The sequence below is a fragment of the Artibeus jamaicensis genome, unplaced genomic scaffold (genome assembly GCF_021234435.1).
Source record: "Artibeus jamaicensis isolate MK-2021 breed Jamaican fruit bat unplaced genomic scaffold, CSHL_Jam_final contig_490, whole genome shotgun sequence".
Taxonomy (NCBI): Eukaryota; Metazoa; Chordata; class Mammalia; order Chiroptera; family Phyllostomidae; genus Artibeus; species Artibeus jamaicensis.
Window position 1 is genome coordinate 6,744,936 of NW_026521861.1, and position 6,254 is coordinate 6,751,189.

Sequence of the window (6,254 nt, forward strand, 5' to 3'; positions counted from 1 at the left end):
TCCAAGCCCACCCCCCCTTGAATAGGTAATTTTTTCTTTGGCTTGAAAAAGAGACATTGTAGAAGTAAATTATAAAACTAGACATAATGGTATAATTAAGTATAACCTATAATTTCTTCTAGCATTTAGTCAGTGCTTAATAAATTATAGGTGAAAGCTTGAATAAATGATAATAAATTATTCAATTCTTGTATAACAAGTGGAAAATATACTAAAACTGAAAGTTCATTAAGTAAGACAAAATATCTGATGAGATTTTTTTTAATTTATTGTATTTTTAATTGAAAATTAGTTAAATTATAGTTTACATTCAATATAATTTTGTGTTAGTTTCAGGTGTACATAATAGCGGTTAGTCAATCACATACATTAAAACATGTCCCCCCAGTATTCCTATTACCCACCTGGCACCATACATAGTTATGACAATATTATTGACTGTGTTCCCTGTACTGTACTTTACATCCCCATGACTAGGTTGTAATTCTCAGTCACTTCACCTCTTTCATCCGTTCTCCTAACCCTTCTCTCCTGGCAGTGAGATTTTTTTTTAATGTAGTTTCTAAGGATGTTTTCATGTTGTAAGCATGGTGAGTATGACAAATAAATCTTACATTTGAGTCATCAGTAAATACTTGGTTCGCAAATAGTACTGAAATTATATTAAGTACATCTTCCACTTCTGACTGTTTTAAGCAAAATAACCATAAGCCCTGAAGAAGAGGGCTTGTTAATTTTCTCATAGAGTATTTATTTGAGACTAGTGTAATTCTCCCTTAAGTTCCCCTTAGAATATTATTTGAAAATAATACTGTGGAGCCCTGGCTGGTGTGGCTCAGTTGATTGGTGTGTCATCCTGTGAACCGAAAGGTTGCAGGCTCAATTCCTCATCAGGTCACGTACCTGGGTTGCCAGTTGGATCCCTGGTCAATGCATATACAGGAGGCAGCCGATAAATGTTTCTTTCTGTCTATGTATGTATCTATGTATCTATGTATCTTATCTTTCTATCTATCTCTTCTTTCCTCTCTCTCTAAAAGCAATGAAAAGAAATGTCCTCAGGTGAGGATAAATAATAATAATGGTAATGATAATAATGTGGATAAAAAGATTCTTCTAACTCATGTTTCAGAAATAACTGAGATATTTAAGTATCTTAAAAACACCCCATGTGGAAAAAATATCAAATTTAATTTTACTATGAAACTGGTTTTGTTAACACTAACGAAAAATAAAAGGAGAGTTCCTTTAGATTCAGAATCAATCTTATTTAGTACTGACTGCTCGGTGGCTTGCAGAAAATAAATCCATCTTGTTTTGGAACAACAGTAAATATATAATAGCAAATAAAGTTAAACTTGATTCTAAAGTAAGACATCAGTGCTGCCTCGCTGGTAAAATAAGAGAACATTCAGCTCAGATCTGTTATATTATTAATCTACCTCCTCTTTGCAAAATTGTTAGTATCTGCGGCAGGAAGTGAGGTGTCATAGGCTGACTTTCGTAGTCAGCAGCCTGGTTGAAGAATGAAATTACCTTGCCTCAGAATATGATTTGTTTGCTTATGTTGCTTGTAGTGCAAATAAGTTTCACTTTTCACTTAAGCTTTAATATTTTATATGAAATGTATAAAAGTATTTTAGATATCCAACATATTTTCCTATATTTTTATCATTCTCAAGTGATCAAAATGTTTTTTTTTAGATGAGTCAATGTAAGTTGCTGAAGCTGCTATTTTATTTGCATAAATTTTAGCCACCGAGATTTATTGAGTCTCAATGACATCTAAGGCTTGATGCAGGCTAGAAATCAAACAGACATGGAAAACCTGTCCATGAGGGGCATCTAACCTAGTCAAGAAAAAGGAATCTGTGTGGCAAAAGGTGAATAGCATTTCCATGAAGTGAACCCTAAGATCCAAACTGGAGCCCTTGACCTCTGTACTGGGGAGCCCTTGACCTCTGCACTGCATGGGTATGGGCCATTTCAGGCTTCAGTCAACAACCCTCACCCTAATTCTTTTTATATAGAAGCAAGTATCTTGCTGCTTGCTCTTGCATGTTTTAGAATTTCTCTTAGAGCTTCATGTTGTCATCTTGGGCTCCCTCCAAGATATCAATGTTTACTCGGGGAAGGATATTTTGTTATTTATCTCTGCAGAAACTTTCATGTGAGTTTAGATTACAATCCAGATGAAATCACATTTCCGTGGCTTCTGAATATGAATGAGAATAAAAATATATTAGAAGAAAAGATAAATACCCTTAAAGTACCAATTAAAGATTAAAAAATACAAATTATGTATGGGTGTTCACCCCTGTATAAGATCCCAGCCACTCTCAAGAATAAGTAAGGAGACATTAAGAAGATTGGGGCCATGTAAACTGAACCGTGAGGATGAAAAATGCCAGCAATTGTTTTTACTATTAAGATGAATCAACACCACAGTCAACCCAAAGATTTCTTACTGACTGTGGAAGGAGCCTGCCTATTTTTCTAACTGAAATAAAGAGAAGCACTCTGGAGAGAACTGGATACTCTCATTGGATTCTGCCCCCTAATTTCTAACTTTTCTTTGGGCAGTCTTCATGATTTCGTACATCCTACCCTTGAGGACCCTACATTCACCAGTCTTTAAGGATCAGGGGTTGATTATACTGAGGGAGATGGCAGGATTATTATACTTTGTTGTATGTTTTATATGAGGGGATGATGCAACGCCAGTCAGTCGACGAGAAAACCTGGAGAGCAAAGAAAAGAGGAATCACCTCATCAGTATTTGGGGGAAATGGAAGGATTTTTTAATAAAATAACTTTCAAAACTTTTACATGAGCTCACACATATATACACACATGCACACATACACAAATGCTTTGTTTTAAAGAGCAAGGGATAATCGCGTTGACCTCAGGCATCTGTTTTCAGCACCTGATCTTGCCATGATGCAATTGCTCGGTGATACCCCGGGCCATGGTTTTCACCTCTTGTTTCCATCTTTGAAGGCAAATTTGCAAGATTTTAATGAACAAACTCAATTTTCCTGAGAAAACGATACTTACTTGACAAAGCTTTTGCCACTTCTCACTTGTGACCTCCTTCATGTGAAAGTGTTAAAAAACCTGGGTCCTGTGAGAGTCTCTTTTGCTCTCAAACTGGTTGTTTTTATGATTCCAAATTCAAATGTAATCTCTGGCCATTTGGAAACAATGCATACAATCAGTGATCTGCAGTTACGTGGTCTATCCTTTTATCTGCTAGACTCTTCTCTCTGCTCTATCTCTAATTTTCAGCTGTTTGTTTCTAAGTATTGTTCTGTAGGTTCGTGCCAGTTACGAAGCACAGACACATTTACTCCGTAAACGAACTGAGGTTAATTCAAAGGTCAGGATCGTGAAGGGAGGGGAATTAGCTTCTGCTCATGAGACTGCCTTCCTGAGAAAGATCTTTCTCAACACTGAAGTTGCAAGATGTCTGCAGTTACCAGCCAGGCTTCTCTCTGCAGTGTGATGTGAAGATTCACTCTTGACTTGTCTGGAATCTACTCCTGCGGTTTTTGCTACTTTTAAATTCTAGTGTTTGGTCTCTTTCACTAAGTACCTCCACCCCATTCCAGTTTCTCTTTCTGTGTTCTTTCTCTCCTGGTGTTTCTGGGCTTTGATGAAAATGAATTCCTAGGGCTGCTATTCTCTGGTTTTAAAGTTAAATATTAATAAGCATGCAGTGGTCCTCAGAGAGAAGCATAGGCATGTTTTTATTTTCCATTGCTGGAATCTTTTGGTGCTTTAGACTTCTCTTATATACAAGACACAAAAGGAAAATAATCAGGCTATTTTAATACAAAATTAAAATAAATGAAAGACAGCACAAACTCTTGGAAGGGTCATAGAATAACTTTTTGAAGATTTTGATAGCTAAAAGCTGTTAGTGAAGGTGTTGTTGAAAGAAGTCGTTGGTAGTAGTTGTAGTATTAATGGGCAGAGTTAGAGGTTAAGAGTTGGAGCCGGAGGCTGATATATTTGCAGATAACATTAAAGCTGACTCAGTAAATCCAGGTACACCCTAGGTAAGCTGGTTCCTTTGGTCCATCCACAGCCTCTCCCATTATCACAGTTCCTCCCAACACCATGTCTTCAGCCAAACCTCCGTGCATCTTCTTTCTCCAAAGCACCATCTACCAAGAGACAGTGCACTAGACACCCTGTTTGTAGCTCTACATCAGAGTTCATTTAAAGCCATTGGGAGTCTGCTATGTTTGCATTAGAAAATCTAGAACCTGAAAAGTTACTGCAATTATCAGAGGTAGAAGGTGACTATAAGAGACGCAGCAGGAGATAGTGAAAAACAAAAGTTTTGGTATCATAATAACCAATATTCAAATGCTAATTGCACCACTTCTGGCCTATGAGAACCTGGACAATTAACTGACTTCTGTGAGCCTCAGTTTTCCACCTCTGAAATGGGGAATGTAATGCTTACTGTGTAACTTTCTGTGTGAGGATTGGTGAATGTATATGAAGTGGTAGAATACGTGGTATGAATTTATTTCTGTGTCTCTCTACCTCTGCATTCACCACTTGTCTGTCTGTCTGTCTCTCTCTCTCTGTCTAATCATCTGTCTCCAGACTATGCCCACAGGAAGCTGAGTATTAAGGAGTTTTGCAAAAATACAGAAGGATAGGTGTGACTTTAATTTTGTTTACTTGCTTTTCACTTTACATTGAGAAGAAAAATCAGCTACTTAGTGGCTTCAGACTGGAGTCTGTCCCTGTTCCTGCTGTGAAAGGCGACACTATGGAGATTTTCTAAGATCCCATCATTTTTGTGATTTTTATTAATCATTCAGTAAACAACATTTTCATTACTGAATTATGCATCTTCTTATTTCCTTCATCTCCTTTTTGCTCATGAAGTTCATTGTTGTATTTAATTATAATTGCTTTATAATCACCATGTTATGGCATTAATTGATGTCACATCAAGCTACTAACAACATTCTGCATAAAACTCATAAACTCTCAATTATCACATGAGGCCTATAGTTGGTCAGTTGTTGCCTGGTTCTCTTCTCTGGCTGTTACTGTTTTTTCCTAACAGATTTGAACTTTTTAAATAATTTTGAAGTTCTTGAATTATTGCAGGCTCACAGTAGGGTCATCTGTCTACACTGTCTTATCCACACCCCCAGTCTCTGTTACTAATAGCCTAGGCCAGTGGTCTGGAAACTGGTCCGTGGTCTATTTCTGTACAGCCTTTGAGTTAAAATTGATTTTTACCTGTTAAGTGCTTGTAAACAAGCAAATAAAACAAAGAATACGGGATAAAGAGAATATGTGTCCTGGAAGCATAAAATATTTAATATTTAGCCCGTGACAGAAAAAAGTTTGCCAATCACTGGACTTTACAGTTCTAACATTCTAGAATCAAATCCAGTAAAATGCAAGGATCTTTAAATTACTTCGAGGCTAAAAGAGCCCTATCCACTGGGTATGACCAGAGACTTTTTGGCTCTCCTGGAGTAGCTCCAGGAGCAGAGTGCTCAGACCTCGATTGCCATACAATTTCAATCACAAGAAATCTTCTTCTTTATTGAACAGTTACCAACCTCGCTGTAACTTCCATTCATCAGTCCCAGTCCCACCCTCTCGGTACACAGAATTAGGATAGGCTTGTAGACATTAGAACCCAAGTTCCCCATGGACTCAGTGAGGAAATCAGTGCCTTAAGGGCAGCATCGGTAGTTTCATATATCAAGCTTCTTTATCATTCTGCAAAGTTGAAGTACCCATAAGCATTCTAATACCTGTAACAGTAATCCTAATCATGCCAAAGAAGAGATAATAACCATAGCAGCTCTCTCTATAAATCCTGCCATTTACCTGCAATGGCTCATTGTACATACTGACCTTAATTCTATCTTTGGTATCAGCAGAAAAGAATTGTTTTGCTCTCTGAAACAAGTAAGATGACAGATTAGAATACATGTAAAATTATTTCCTGCATTATGATGCATGGAGTAATAAAAGTACTAGCTCTGGCTGGTGACTCAGTTGGCTAGAGTATTGTCCCATATACCAAAATGTTGCGGGTTCAATTCCCAGTCAGGGCACATACCTAGGTTATGGGTTCAATTCCTGACTGCTAATGTTTCTCTCTCACATGGATGTTCTCTCTCTCTCCCTCTCTCCCCGCTGTCACCGCCTCTCTCTGAAAATAATCAACAAACATATCCTTGGGTGAGTATTTAAAAATAATA